This window comes from Ceratotherium simum, chromosome 2, assembly GCF_057802395.1.
Source record: "Ceratotherium simum simum isolate JZ-2026a chromosome 2, ASM5780239v1, whole genome shotgun sequence".
Lineage (NCBI taxonomy): Eukaryota > Metazoa > Chordata > Mammalia > Perissodactyla > Rhinocerotidae > Ceratotherium > Ceratotherium simum.
In genome coordinates this window covers 86,293,022-86,308,839 of record NC_141901.1, presented here as the reverse complement: position 1 = coordinate 86,308,839, position 15,818 = coordinate 86,293,022, and the positions used below count along the sequence as shown (strand labels likewise).

Sequence of the window (15,818 nt, the reverse complement as noted above, 5' to 3'; positions counted from 1 at the left end):
TATTAAAATGCACTGTTTTCTCACTAAGTGACTTTGGAAGGTGTGTGAATCCCTCATGAAAAGAGAGGTCCGGTCTGGAGTTGTGATCCCCTAGAGATTTAGTTGATACTGTGGGCATCTGATGACAGCAGAGAACCCAGGAGAGTCAGTGTGGCTTATTTCAGACTGCATAGATGTCCACCTGGCAGTACAGGGCAGGAGCCACCTAAGCAGATAGCTGCTTCCTGATTTGTGCATCAGCAACATGTGATACAGTGATACTCAGAATGCTCTTCTGAAGCCCTCTTTTACTTTTTGTCTACTGAGAAACAGAGTACCTACCTGCTAATATAATCCTTGCTTATTTCAAAGTATATCTGATACAATCAAAATCCATTATGCCTGAAGACTTTAAAAGGCTTCTAAGTTTGCTGAAATGGGATTTAATCTGATATTTGAATCGTATGCCTTCTATCCAAAGAACAACCCCTCCTCAATTCCCATTCCTGTATGTGGATGCCAGAAATTTCATAATTAGAAACTCATTACTTTAGCTTAAGGCTTGGTCCCCCGTGAAGAACGCATTATGATTTTTAAGTGATGTGTGTATTAGTCTGATTGAGTTCCTTTCCTGAGATTATCCATTGATGGAGGCTAGAAAGAGCTGGTATAGACATGAGGGGAAAAACAGACCTGTTAAAGAAGGAAAAGAACCCCCCCTACACACACACCAATAGCATTAAAGGCCACTAAAGGTAGCATTGCCTTTGTCACTACTTATTCTGGAGGCAGTTTCTAGCCTGCCATATGCTTCACTGAATTTAGAGAGCCTAGTTAACGCTCTCTCATTTTGTAAGGAAATAATATTACTTAGATAATAGCTTGTGGAAAAGAGGGATAAATAGTTTGCTAATAAGTTGCATGCATCTATGAATTGCACAATGGAGAGAAAATGATGACAAATTGGGATGAGAGGGCAATGGGTATTTGTATGCGAACCAAAGATTTAAGCTTTGAAAAGAGCCATTTTGTTTTAAGAGCCACTTTCTCTTCCTCTCTTCATCTTAGGACCCCATCTTATTACTTACTTGTGGCCTTATTCTACCCGACTCCACCCACCCACACACCAGTCACCCCAAATGCTCCCAAGTGTTTTCTTTCAACGTTATTTTTGTATTTAATCCTCATGCAGGTTAATAAAGCCCTTCTCTCTCTATGTGGTATGAAAGCATAACCGATGGCTTTATTGGTGCAAATATATTATGGCTGCTTTGACATTTATGTTTTCAGCCCTGACAGATGAATGATTTCAATGAAAGTAAATCAATTGCACCCAGACTGTGAGTATAAAACACCATGCTCTGGGTTTTCCTTTTGTCTGGCAGATAGTGGAGGGTGAGAAATATTGAAATTTGGCTTAATACTCTGTGTCTCTTCTTTTTTTTTTTTTTTCTGTGTCCTGATGGAGAGTGGCAGAGAATTCACTTTGTTTTGTTTCCTAAAGTACATCTGTGATCAATGTTTGACCCAGCATTTCATGCCAACCCAGGGTCAGGTGTCTCTAGTGCAGGGACCTAAGTACTCTCAGGGGGGCCTAGGTGGCTTCTGGTGGTCTAGTTAGAATGACTTCTTTTTTCTTCTGGAGGGTTACATTCAATTAAACATAATTACAAATATAGTTATTGAGCATCTTGTTAGTGTTGGCAAATGGAATTTTACTGAATCCCAACAACTGGAAATACTTCCAGTTTCTGGATGGGTTTAACTGACTTTTGTGGTTAAAAAAGAGAAATATTTCTTCATTACGCAGAAAGACAGGTGTTTTTTTGTTTTTCCAAAAGTGATTTGAGTTTACAGTGGAAGTCAAAACCAGATGCAACTGAAAATGTCAGTTGGCGATGCAAACTGACAGGTAAATTCAAGAAGTTATCCCTATTTCATTTTAATTCTGTACTGTGGAATGCCCTTCTTTCCTTTGCCTCCTTTCTTGACATCCCGGAGTGCTATGGTCCTGATCAATCAAAATGGACACTGGCTGTAAACATGCAGTATGGTGGTGGTGCTGGGGCTGAATGTCAGCCTTCCTAGGTCCTTCCCGGAATAGTTAATTGCCTTCTCATTTGGGATGCCCGAGAACTTCAAGATCAATCTCTCTTGTGGCATTTATCACTTAGTATTAAAACTAGTTGTTTGGTTTTTTTGTCCAGCTTAATTTCTCACTAGACAGTGAAGTGCTGAGGGCAGGGACTGTATTTACCCATCTTTGTATCTTCATCACCAACTTGGTACCCAGCACAGAGATAGCACTTAGTAAGTATTTGCAAAATGAATTAAAAGTGTAGAAGATATTTAGAATTTTTATTCTGAATAAATGCAAATGTGTCATTGTGTCATGCACATATCTGTATTTAAATCTCACTTACTGGAATGTATTTTAGCAGCAATTGTCACCCTGATATTGACTAGGTGAGTTTCTGATCTGTATTTTAAAAATCTCTAGGAAAGAAAATTCCAAAACTTCCTTGTTACTCTTTTTAAAAGTTCAATTGCAGTGATAATCAGCATCTACTAAGTAATTAGGGTATTTCTAGTATTATTTGCTCTTATGTGACCATATGGTATATATCTGAAGTATTGCAAGAGATTTGCAGCTGTGACTATATGGAAACCTTAGAAAATGTCATGCTGAGCTCCTTTGTAAGGGACGTGGTTTCTAGAATCTGTGTTCAGGGGAAAAAAATATCTAAAACCTGCAAGTACTCATTTGTGGAACATTTAATTTCATTACTTTGTTAACAGAGTGTGTATCCGGAGGTAAATACCAATCAGCCACAATTATGCTTCAGGCCCAAGAGAATTGAAGTTGGGATGGCAAGGCAGAAAGATGCCTATTGTAGCAAAATACATTTGCTCCAGACAAGGGTGGATTTTCCTACTGAAATGTTGGAAATAGACCATCACGTAGAGGTTTGCCTACCTCTTAGGAATTTTTAAGAACATTATAGGTCAAGAGTGCCAAATTTTAAGCAAAGCCTTGTGGTTTCGGTAATACTGTGAATCAAATCATGACTCCTGTAAGAACAAGCTTCCAACTAAAGTGGAGCTCTCTGTCACACACTTCTCTTACATTCTTGCTCTTCTCTGACTTGCATTAACCTGAGAGGTTTATGGCTCAAATCCAGTTCTTTTCCTTAAAGACTTGTATTACCCAGGTTAATTCGTAGGTCGTCTGGTAACCCCAGAAAGAGAGATCAGTTTGGAGCCAGTGCAAAGCCCCCTTTCAAATTCATTTCTGCTCCACTTGATGTCTGACTTAATCTACCACATTTCCTTGTCTACTCTGTGCTCTGGGTCAAATGGTAGCAGCACATTTTAGAACCCCCTAGGAAGTGGGTCTCCGAGCTCTAGAGAAACTATTATGTCAGTCCTGCAAATTATTTTTTAGTGATCTATTCCTCAGACATCCCACTTGGTTTACTCCCGGGAAAAACGTTATCTCTGTCGATGAGAGGTGCTAGATTTCTATTGTAAGAAAACATAAAATGTGTAACCCTTTTTATTTTAGCTGAGAATAAGTTGAGATTCAAATTGTTTGGTGTATATTAGTTTGTAAGTTTGAAATGAAGCAACATGAACACTGGTTTCTGCCTGGAGATGGTCACACCAGTCAGGGAGAGAGCCCTGTGCATTGATGATTGTTCTTGGGTGGTAAATGTTGATAGACATCTCAACAAAGAATGAGGCAGCCTGGGAAAGGGAGCTGCCTTCAGATAGGCTTTATCAGATTCAGATTAGACTCGCCAGGCTAAGGCTTACTGCGCCTGCTCTGCTTTCGTTTAGGGCTGAGAAACTGAATATACAAATGGACAGGGTGCCAGACCATCTATAAAAATAGAACTTTGAGCCATGACCTGCAGCAACCTGCCCGGGAAACTAACCCCTTATCCACAATAAACAGCCCAGGCAGCTCGCCTGCTGTAAGTTAGACTTTTGGAAGTCAGACTTATATCTGCTAACAATCCAGGAAGCTAAACGATAACTTCTATAATAATCTGTTGCAAATGGTCAGGACTTGATTAATGACTGACAACTTCCCTAATTCTTGTTCCCACTTCCAACTTAGGACCAACCAGGGAAAGCCAAATAATCTCCCCTAACCAGTCACATAGGATGCCCCACATCTGGTTAGCTCACCTACAGCTTCCTTGTGCCAACAGCCTCCACTCAGGGCACACCGAATGCCTTCTCTTTTCTCCACTATGAAGCTTTCCTGCTCTTCTGCCTGCCTTTGGGTCTCTACCAAAACACAACTGATGTGGCTGGCTCCTTTGCCATAGTAAGCTCTGAATAAATAGCCTGTGCTTCTCATTTGGTTGGTCTTTGCTTATTTCCACAGGGCCTGGCTGGGCAGGGAATGATATTATCCAGGAGCACTTTTTAATCTCTGGAGGTGGGTGATTCCATGTGGCTGTTGCTCCTTTGAGTGCATTAGCATTTCCTGGCTCTGGAGGGGGCTGGGGCTGGCTTGAGAGAGATGCACCATGGCCTCTAGTTGCCATTCCACGTGTGGAAAGGGCAGAGCAGTAAAACACATTCTTAAATGTCAGTGCATGCATTAGATATTACCGCCCAATGGTGCACCCCGTTCTCATGGCACCAAGTGGGGCGGAGCAGAGGGCCTCTTTGTGACAGAGATCAAAGGCCAATGGCTTTTTTTTTTTAAATGTTAAAGTATAAAGGAAAACCTTTTCAAATATTATCCTTAAAAGATTTGGAAATAGGAGATCTAAGCTTAGCAGGTCACCAAAGGGCTAGTACTTGCTTATAGATGAGTTGGCTTAGAAGCTCCAACTTCCTCATACTCCTGTTTATAACGATAATAGGTCCCAGTACAACAGGACTGAGAAAGAAAAGCTGCATTCCTCCTTTTTCTTTTTCTAATGAAAATTCAATGACATTTCAGCAATGACCTCTCCTCAAACCTTAAGGAGTACAGATGAGTGTTGAGATGAGAAGTTGGAACAATTGCCTAAGAACAGTTTGAAACCATATCACATCTTATTGTGTTATTGTATTTAGTTTCTTCTGCACTGAGTTCATTATCTGTGTTCACTCTGTTATTACTATATTTAAAGACTGCAATTATGGAGCTTTAATAAGATGAAAGAAAAGAAGGAAGCAAAAATATTTGAACGTTGTTCATGATGAAAGATCAATATTATTTTCAAATTGTTTTTTTATTTATTAGTTGAGCTTTTAGGATCCTATGGCAATATACTAGATTCCAAGTAATTTTTTGAAATAATTTAATTTTATGCAATTATGATTAGGTAAACCACTGAATTATATCAGTTTATAAAAAAAGTGTGAAATTAGCGTTATTCAACTTCATGTTTTAGTTTTTGGTTTGCCTTTTTTTAAGACTTTAGATATGCAAACTCTTATATATCTCTATGTGATGGAGATATATATATAATATATATCTTATATGTTTAGATCTATAAAGACTGTGAGATATAGATGCCTATTAGTGACTGATGGCTTTTCCTCATCTCTGTGATCAGGAGAAATATATTGGAACGATATCAGAATCAACTCCAGTTTGTCAATTGGCAATCATTTCTGGAATTCAAAGAGTTATAACAACAACAGCAACAAAACAATAACTGCCCTTTGTTGAGTGCTTACTACATGCTAGGCAGTGTCCTTAGTGCTTTACTCCAGTTACCATAAGTGGTAGTTTCTTTGTGAAGATCATTGTAATAATTCCTTCATTGCTTATGCATGCGTGTTTGCAATGTATTTTTGATGTCTACTGCTCCCTACTCCATAAGGGGAGTCTATTTTCCTGCTCTTTGAATCTAGGATAACTTTGTGACTTTCTTTGAGCAAGTGAGTATGGTGGAAGTGATATTTTGCAACTTGCAAGCCAGGGCCTCAAAAGGCCCCACTGCTTCCTGTCTCACCCTCTTGGAACGTAGGGCTAGGATGAAAGACCTTGTAGAGTGGGAGGTCCAGCCAAGAGCTAGCACCAACTCCTTGATACATGAGTGAGGCCGTATCAGTCTAGGTTCTTCAGAGAAACAGACCCAATAGGATAAATCTAGATCTGGATTTATAAAGATATTTATTAGAAAGAATTGGCTTGTGCAGTTATGGAGGCTAAGAAGTCCCAGGATCTGCAGTTGGCAAGCTGGAGACCCAGGAGAGCTGATGGTCTGGTTCCAGTCTGAGTTGGAAGGCCTGAGAACCAGGAGAGCCAACGGTATAAGTTCCAGTCCGAGTCTGAGTTCCAGGGCAGGAGAAGTCTGGTGTCCCAGCTCGAATACAGTCAGACAGAGACAGCGAGTTCTCTCTTACTTAGCCTTTTTGTTCTATTTAGGCTTTCAATGGATTGGATGAGGCCCACTCACATTGGGGGGGGCAACCTGCTTTACTCAGTCTACCTATTCAAATGGTAATCTCATCCAGAAACCCCCTCACAGACACACTCAGAATGCTGTTTAACAAATGTCTAGGCATCTCATGGCCCAGTCAAGTTGACACATAAACCATCTCAGAAGCCATGTTGGACAAGCCAGGTCCAGCTGAGTCACCAGACTGCAGGCAAGGCCCAGCCCACATTGCCCTTCCACAGGATTGTGAGCCAAGAAAATGGGTTTTAATTTTTATTATTTTTTTTTATTTTTAATTGTGGTAAAATACATATAACATGAATTTATCATCTTAACTATTTTTAAGTGTACAGTTCAGTAGTGTTAAGTGTATTCAGAGTGCTGTACAACCAATCTCCAGAACTTTCTCATCGTGTAATACTGAAACTCTCTACCATTAGACAACAACTCCTCATTTCCTCTTGACAGCAGTCCCTGGAAACTACTATTCTACTTTCTGTTTCTGTGAGTTTGACTATTCTAGATACCTCAGATAAGTGAAATCATGCAGTATTTGTCTTTTTGTGACTGGCTTATTTCACTTATCATAATGTCCCCCAAGGTTCATCTGTGTTGTCAGAATTTCTTTCCTTTTTAAGGCTGAATAATACTCCATTGTATGTATATACCATTTTTTGTTTGTCCACTCATCTGTCAGACATTGTGGTTACTTCTGCCTTTTGGCTATTGTGAATAATGCTGCTATGAACATGGGTGTACAAATATCTCTTCAAGGTCCTGCTTTCACTTCTTTTGGATATACTCCAGGAGTGGTATTGCTGGATCAATTGGTAATTCTATTTTTAAAATGATTGTTGTTTTAAGCCATTAATAATTGGGTGGATTGTTATGTAATGATAGATGAAACAACTACTTGAATCTTGGCAACAACACTTAGAGGTAGGGACTATCATTATTTCTGTTTTATAAGGGAGAAACTAACTTATCCAAGGTCATGTGGTTTGTACAGAACAGGGCCAGGCTTTGATCTTGGAAGTCTGGTGCCAGAATCCAGCTCTTTAGTATATTACAGTGTAGTACTTTACAAGGAAGCATATGCAGAATTGTTTTATCTATACTGGTCTACACTGGACAGAGAGAGGCATCAGGAACCAGCAGCATTGAAAAGATGACTATCTATGACTTATGTAGTTCAAGGAAGTGTGCTTTCTCAAGGTTGACAGTATTTATCTATCATATGGTGCTGTCTTAGTCTGTTAAGGCTGCTATAACAAAATACCACAGACTGAGTAGCTTATAAACAACAAAAGTTTATTTCTCACAATTCTGGAGGCTAGGAAGTCCAAGATCAAGGTGCTAGCATGGTCACATTCTGGTGAGGCCGTTCTCCTGGTTCACAGCCAGTGCTTTCTTGCTGTGTCCTTGTGTGGTGGAAGGGGCAAGGGATCTCTCTGGAGCCTCTTTTTTAAAGGCAATAATCCCTTGGTCCGGCCCCGTGGCTTAGCGGTTAAGTGCGCGCGCTCCGCTGCTGGTGGCCCGGGTTCGGATCCCCGGTGCGCACCGACACCACTTCTCTGGCCACGCTGAGGCCGAGTCCCACGTACAGCAACTAGAAGGATGTGCAGCTATGACATACAACTATCTACTGGGGCTTTGGGGGGGGAAAATAAATAAATAAATAAAATCTTTAAAAAAAAAAAATAAAATAAAGGCAATAATCCCATTCATGAGGGCTCTGCTCTCAGGACCTAATTACCTCCAAAGGCACCATCTTCTAATACTATCACATTGGGCATTAAGATTTCAACATATGAGTTTTGAGGGGACACAAACATTCAGACCATAGCAGGTGGCTCTGAGCTTATTTCTGCATTGTCAGCAGGCTTAAACTAGTGATGGTGAGAGTGGTGGTGAGGTGGGTAACCTCAGGGAGGTCCATTCACCCCACTCCATGGCTGCCAGATGCAGTCAGCAAGTTGGATCTGAACAAAGGCCCTTGCCCGAGGGGGCACGAATGGACTCTGAATTCCAGCCTACATTCCACTGAAGTGGGACAAAGGCAGTGTCCTGGCCAGCTGGGAGAAAGGGCCCTTTTTCCAATTGACCCTCCCAGAGGGAGTTCCTTTGTGATGTTCATGCGACCAGAGGAGCTCCTTTCTCTAAGGCCCTCTGTGTGTCCTACTCAGATCCTTCTTCCTCAGGATAGTAGGACTGTAGTTGAACTGTGAATAAATTATTCCACCAACAAGTCCCTGCTTCCCAGTGCTGGGTGACTTTTGTCCCACCTCCATTGGGATAACGTGCGTCTTGGAAGAAGCAACCAGATAAGACCTATGATTGAGCAATGATGAACTCTTGACTTGAGTATTAATGCCAGACGTGAGTGGTTTACAGGAACTAGCCAGATAGAGATAGACCCAGGTGAGCCACCCGTCAGCCTGAAACTGGGAGAGTGTCTCTGCTACAGGAACTTGCAGGCCTGGGCTTTGGAGCCAGAGCAATTCCTGGTTTTACCACTCAGGAACCATATGATTTTGAACGCTACTTAACCTCGCCAAGCCTCTGAGACACCTGCACCTGAGAAGCCCCTGCCTCGTGGGATTGTTGTAGTGCTTGCTTTATAGTAAATGCTCAGTTCATGGTGCGGCTGCACACTACGCCCATCCCTCCAGGTTCCTTCCATCTTTCACTTCCTCCCAAACTCCTTTCCAGTACTAATAATATAAATATTGGAACTATTATACTAAAACCACTACTAGTACTACTAATTCATACAATGTTAACACTGGAAGGGTCCAGTTTAGTTAGATTTGGTACTATCTAATATGATTAGAATTAAAAGAGTTGTAAATAAAGACTGACTTTTGATTCCAAAAACTCACTTGCATAGGAATAGCATGCATGACATGTAGATTAACAGCAATATTATAAAAAAGACTTAAAAGTTCTAGTTGAGAGTAACCTAACATCCATTGGCCAAAGCCGGCACACAAGCAAGCCCCAAAGTGAGGAGTGGGGAAGGGCGTCCACCAACCATGAGGCCAGGGCGAGGCGTGGGTGTACACTGCCTCTACAGGAGAGGGAAGAATTGTGACCTATCATTTAATCTACCAGATAGGCTAAGTGCTGGTGCGGATGACTAGTTGTTTAGAGCACTTATTTGTTCTAAATGGGCAGTGCCCTTGTTTGATGGGTTGGTGCCAGTGTAGAGTCTATTGTTAAATACTTTGAGTATCACCCCTGCTGCCAAGCACTGTGCTAAGAACTTCATCTACAGTCTATCATTTACTCTTTAACAACAACCCTGTATGGCATGCATATCAATGGAGTGTGTCTTGGTTAGCTTGGGCTGCTAGAACAAATTGCCATAGATGGGGTGGTTTGAACAACAAATGTTTATTTCTCATAGATTCAGAGGCTGGGAAGTCCAAGATCTGGTGTCTGGTATGCACCCTCTTATTGTGTTTCCTCACAAGGCACATAGCACAGAGGGAAAGGCTAGCTGTCTTCTTTTTCTTATAAGAACACTAACCCCAGCATTAGGCTCACAAAGGCCATACCTCCAAATACCATCATAGTAGAGATTCAACGTATGAATTTTGGGAGAACACAAACATTCGTTCCATAGAAGGGCAATATTGCCACCAAGGGTGAAAATGATTCTTGGGAACAAATAATCTTACTTTGTTTATTTGTAAAGCACAGATATATGTGCAATATATAAGCAGATATACAGCATGTCTGTGGTGTTAAAATTTAATAGTGGGGGGCAAAAAAAAAGTATGTCTAAAAAGGCTCCTTATGGCAGCAATAATTTTAAAAAACGTCTAAGAAGTACTGCAATCTGGTATTATTTTTATTAAATAGGTGTGAAAATGTAGGTTGAGTGGCTAAATAATTTGCCAAGAACACAGAAGGCTTAGATGGGAGAGCTCTGACTCAAACCCAGGTCCGTGTGGTGCCAAAGCCTGTGCTTTCCTTCAGTCCCCAGCACTGCCTCCTGGCTGCTTGCTCCCCGGGGTGGGGAAACAGCTCTCTGACCTTCCACCTCCCTCCAGGGGGCTTTTCTGTTTCCCTTCCTCCCAGATTCCTCTGTATCCTCTCCTGTGGTGGCCTGGGCCCTCACACTGCTCTGTTTCCCTCTCTAGGATCTGAGACCCCACCTCCGCATCTTCATGGTTAGCCAAGGAGTACTCCAGGAGAAATTTCAGCTGCTGGGTTGGCGGGATGGGCATTTACATTTTAATGCCATGTTGAGAAATTACCCAAATGACTGGCTCTGTCCCAGTGGGATTTCAGGGTCTCGTTCGGGCCGGTGGGAAGCAATTTGGAACCATGTGCTTTGCAGCCCACTGAGATCAGCAGGAAGGCAGATGTCTGTCTCTTACCAAAGGCCTGTCTGCTTTGTATCTTCAACTGACCCTCTTGACTAGAATCTCCTGCTGTTATTCTATAAGCTAGCTCTACACATGAGTTTCTCTGTGTAGCAATTCCAAGAACATTCAATCTTCAAAACACATTTTATAGTAAACAGAGGCAGCCATGAGAAACACTTTGTTGTTGCTTTGAAAGAATTGAATAGACAGTCTCGGTTTTTTAACCAGGGTTTCTAGGATTGATTTATCAAGAAAGAATGGAGATCTTTCTGTTCTTCCCAGAGGACCCATGGAAGATGAGGAATACAAGCAATAATAGCAAATCAATCAAATTTACATTTAAAAGCTTCCTTCACAAGAACACCCTGGAGGGCCCTACTTAGATAATCAGATGCTAACCCCCTATTCCCCAAAGACAGCCCCCCTCTGGTCAGAACCGAGAAGGGTGGGCCTCAGCTTCTGCACAGAGATGCTAGTAGTTAAGGCCAGGGTAGCAGGGCCGGACACTTGGGTATCTCTGAAGGAGGTGCCAAGAGTCAGTCCCTCAGCTGATGGTCTCTTGCTCTCCAGAGGAAAGCAAGAACTGTTCAGAGCCATTGTTCAAAAGACAAAAATGGTTACCCTCACATTTTCAGCACACAGAATCACACATGTGAGTGAGTGCTAAAACTCACCTGCCTTAGATGCCTGGGAAAGCCAGGGTTATTTTCCTAGAACAGTAAGTCAATAGGTGTCTCTCACTTGATATAATAGATAAATTTGTGTGCCTCAGCTGCCCCATCTTTAAAATGGGGATCATAAGAATACCCACTTTATTAGTTTGCTGGTGCTATAACAAGGTGGCTTAAACAACAGAAATTGGTTGCTTCACAGCTCAGGAAGCTGGAAGCCCTAGATCAAGATTTCAGTAGAGTGGTTCCTTCTGAGAGCTTTTGGTGGCTTGCTGGCAATCTTTGGTGTTCCCGATCTTTGCCTTCATCTTCACATGGTGTTATCCCTTTGTGCATGTCTGTATCCAAATGTCCCCTTTTTATAAAGGCACCAATCATATTAGATTAGGGGCCCATCCCATTCCAATGTGACTTCACCTTAATTTAACTAATACATCTGCAATGGCCCTATTTTCAAATAAGGTCACATTCTTAGGTACTGGGATTTAGAATTTTAACATATGAATTTTGGAGGGGACACAGTTCAACCCATAACACGACCTCATAGAGTACTGTGTGAATTAAATGAGTATATAAAGTGGTATATAAGGGTTTGCTCTAATTATTATTGTTAAGTAGACATCTTAAAGAATAACAATATAAATAATTATCATTACTATTTGAGGACCTACTATGTGTCAGGGATTATATTGCTTTACTTCCTTCTAATCCTCACAGAAACCTGCAAAGTACACTCTTTATCTCCAGTATCCTCTGTTTACAAAGGGGCAAACTGAGGCTTAGAGAGGTGAAATGATGTGATGTGGCTGAAGCTGCACAACTTGTTTATTGTTGTAAACAAGACTATAATCCCAACCTGATTGTGCAATACTTTGAATAATGGAAGAATATTTCAAAAATTTATAACGCCTTACTTGTTTTTGTATGTAAATGCAATTTTCCATATAATGTGTTGAGTTTGCATAATCAAGGTCCTGCATAATTTTTTGGATAGGAAGCTCAACTGTTGCATAAAAACTATTTAATTAAACAGACATAAAGTAGTCATTTTGATCTTGTCAATAATTTCTTTAAAATAGTGGTGAGTTTCTGATTTAGTTAACATTCAGTGAACAGTCCTCCATACCGTGTTAGGAATCCCCAGACCAATAAAACCTGTCTCCTGCCTTCAGAGAGCTCTTGGTTGGCTTCAGGAGTGTGCTGAAGGGATGGGCCACCGGCCAGGCTTGGAATCAACTGGGCTGAGTGCAGTGGGGCTGGAGCACGGTGAGGAAGAGTCAGATTAATGGCTTCTGGGGAGGGGTGCCGAGTCAGTGAATCACTTCAGGTGTTCTTATTCTGAGGAGAATCTTATTTTCAATGTAAGTCGGGGGAGGTGGGGACCTATTTCAGCTGCACCTTTAGGCTCATTGAAGAGGCCAGTCAACAAAGCTGAAAGGTTTGAGAGACACTTAGCTATATCAACCCATGCCTGATTTTCCAGAAATGTGGTAGATGTTAAATGGGTGCCATAGGCCTAGAATTTCTCAGGTAATCAGTGTAAATGGATAAAGGAAAACCAATTTCCTTTTCTTAGGGACATTTCTCATGGGAATTCAGAATAGAATGGAAGGAAGATATTTAGAGGGCCTTTAACACGCAGTCACCCACCAGGACTTCTGACAAAATGAATACGTTTCTGGAGATGGGAATGCTGGGTCAGGTGCCATGCACAAAAATGAATATGGTATGGTTCTTGCTTTAGAAGAGCGTATGGTCTAGTAGGGGAAGATAGATACTCCAAACTTTCTCCTCACTTGCCTGAATATGAAAAACTTCCTGCTCTTGAATGAATTATGTTGATGTTGATTAATGATAATGGAATAATATTACTTTGCATTTGTATGATGCTTTTAACCTTTCAGAGTACTTTCCTATACTATTTTTCCTGCCAGACTGTCAAACAAGCATGGATATGGGTGGTGGCTGTGCTGAGACCAGGGCTGGCATGGGGCTCCCAGGACCTGGCCTGGCTGCGACTCTTCTGAGGTCAATGGCCTTCTCTGGCTATTCCTTCCTAGCCTGCAGCTTTCGACCCTTCCTCTCCATTTTCCACCCTGTGCTTTTCTTGTTCTGGTCTTCCTTGCTGTTGCCTTGGAGTTCTCTACGTATCACGCTGTGCTCTTTGGAGCAAAGCTATTACAGAAATCTAATAAATAATAAATTTCAGTGCTCAGACAGATCAATAAAATGCATGATAAGAAGAGACCATTATGGAAAATGAAAAATGTACAAGAAGATGCCCACAGCATGAGTCAACCTTCAGCCACGAGAAGCTGAGCCTCTTGAAACACCAAAGACCAAGCAGGCCATCTCGGGGCATTTTGAAGCCTTCATTTCTTAGCTCATCCACAGATGTTTGTTGAAGGTCTGTCCCCTGCCAGTCCCAGGGAGGGACACATTCTGTATCCAGGAGCTCAACAATTTAGCAGAGGAGATGAATGATGCAGCCATAGCTAATTGTAATGCAATGCCATTGCCTCTGTAGACAATAAACAAAGACCCCTGAGAGCTCAGGGGGGAAGGAACCAACTATGCAGAGGAGAGGGGGAGAGGCTTTCATTAAAGTGATGACATTGGACTTCAACTATAAAGGATGGGTAGAATTTTTCAGGTAGAAGAATTGAAATAGGTGTGAGATAGAATGTTTTCCAAGGGCAGGAAATAGCAGGTGCACAAGTGCTGGATTGTACACATACTGACACGTCTAGGGATTTTTTGGTCCAGATTTTTTTTTTTTTTTTTTTTTGTGAGGAGATCAGCCCTGTGCTAACATCCGCCAATCCTCCTCTTTTTTTGCTGAGGAAGACGGCCCTGGGCTAACATCTGTGCCCATCTTCCTCCACTTTATATGGGACGCCGCCACAGCACGGCTTGCCAAGCAGTGCGTCGGTGCGCGCCCGGGATCCGAACCAGCGAACCCCGGGCCGCTGCAGCGGAGCGCGCGCACTTAACCGCTTGCGCCACTGGGCCGGCCCCTGGTCCAGATTTTTTTATCAAAGCATTTGAAGCCTTTCTCTATCTGGGGCAGTGTACATAACCAGCTTTACTTCACACTCAGCCTGCTCCAATATTTTGAATTTTTACAGTTTAAGAAAATATAAAGCCCAGTAAGCAAGAAGTAAGCACAAGAGCAAGGGGACTCGGCCCCAAGGGTGTTGGCAGAACTGGCCTGGGCCCCCAGCTGTCTCCTGGGTTCTCAGGTTGGCCCCATAGAAGGAAGAATCTGAAGGTAATGGTACAGCCTTGTTATCACCCTGGTCACATGGAGAGACACAGAGAAGAAGGGGCATTTTGCCTAATGATGCTCTTCCTTCTAATTTCCCAGTTTCCAAATATGTGGCCCAAAGCAGCATCCTTGAATTTGACCTCTCAATAGCAATACTCTTCTTCCATGGGGGAGGAAGGGAGAATGTGGAGACAAGAGCTTTGAATTCTTTTAGAAGGAAACATCAACTTCCAACCACAACTTTGTTATGAAATCTGATGTAGGGCTGAGAAAGAGATGCAAAGAAGGCCCTGTGCTAATAGAAGGTTCCTCTACCTCCCAGGCACAAAGTTTTATCCTCTGCCTTTCCCTATTAAGGTAGCCATTGATGAATTGATTCTGGGGAAAGAGTATATACACTTTGGAGTCAGAGGTGGGTTCTGTAGGGATTCAGAACAGTCGCACCAATATGTGCCACTCTGACGTGCAGATTATTTCGGGCTGAAAACAATCAACACCCAAAAGATTCAGGAAGAATCTTTGACCTTCACCCGATGTGCCTAAAAGAGTTTAGATAGAGGACCACTTCCAGGAAGGAGTTATCACTGTAGATAACTACAGTATAACATGAACTATGTGTGATAGACAGGAAGGAACATAGCAAGGCCTGTTTGATCGAAGTCCTCTCTGTGTCCCATTGTTTCTGGATGGCCCGGCAAACATTTGTTTATCAAACATTTACTCTTTTCATTCTTCCTGTGAATTGCCTTCTTTCCCTTTGAAATCCTAGACTCTTGCCCCCTCTCCTTAGTCCAGAATGACGTACATACCTCATTTTGCCTGACTGTATTTGAAATCTCTTGTGTTAATGTGGATATCCAGTACATATGTAATTAAATTTGATTTTCTCCTATTAATCTGTCTTATGTCATTTTAATTTTTCTACTAGCCAAAAGAACCAAGAAGGGAAGGAGGGAATTTTCCCCTTCCCGACAGTTCAAACCTAGGAACAATTACTAGCTTAGCTACATGACTTTGGAAAAATTGTTTAACCTCTCTGGGTCTTAGTTTCCTTAAATATAATTTGGGAAATAAATTCTTGTCTTTAGATTTGCTGGGAAGATTAAATAGGATAACTATGTATAATACA

At 41.8% G+C, this 15,818-nt stretch overlaps 1 protein-coding gene across 6 annotated transcripts in view; it reads left to right on the top strand.

Moving 5' to 3' along the window:
* The window catches only part of ST6GALNAC3 (ST6 N-acetylgalactosaminide alpha-2,6-sialyltransferase 3), a 501,982-nt gene that overhangs the window by 131,886 nt on the left and 354,278 nt on the right, over window positions 1-15,818 (top strand). The gene's annotated exons all lie outside the window — the stretch shown is intronic.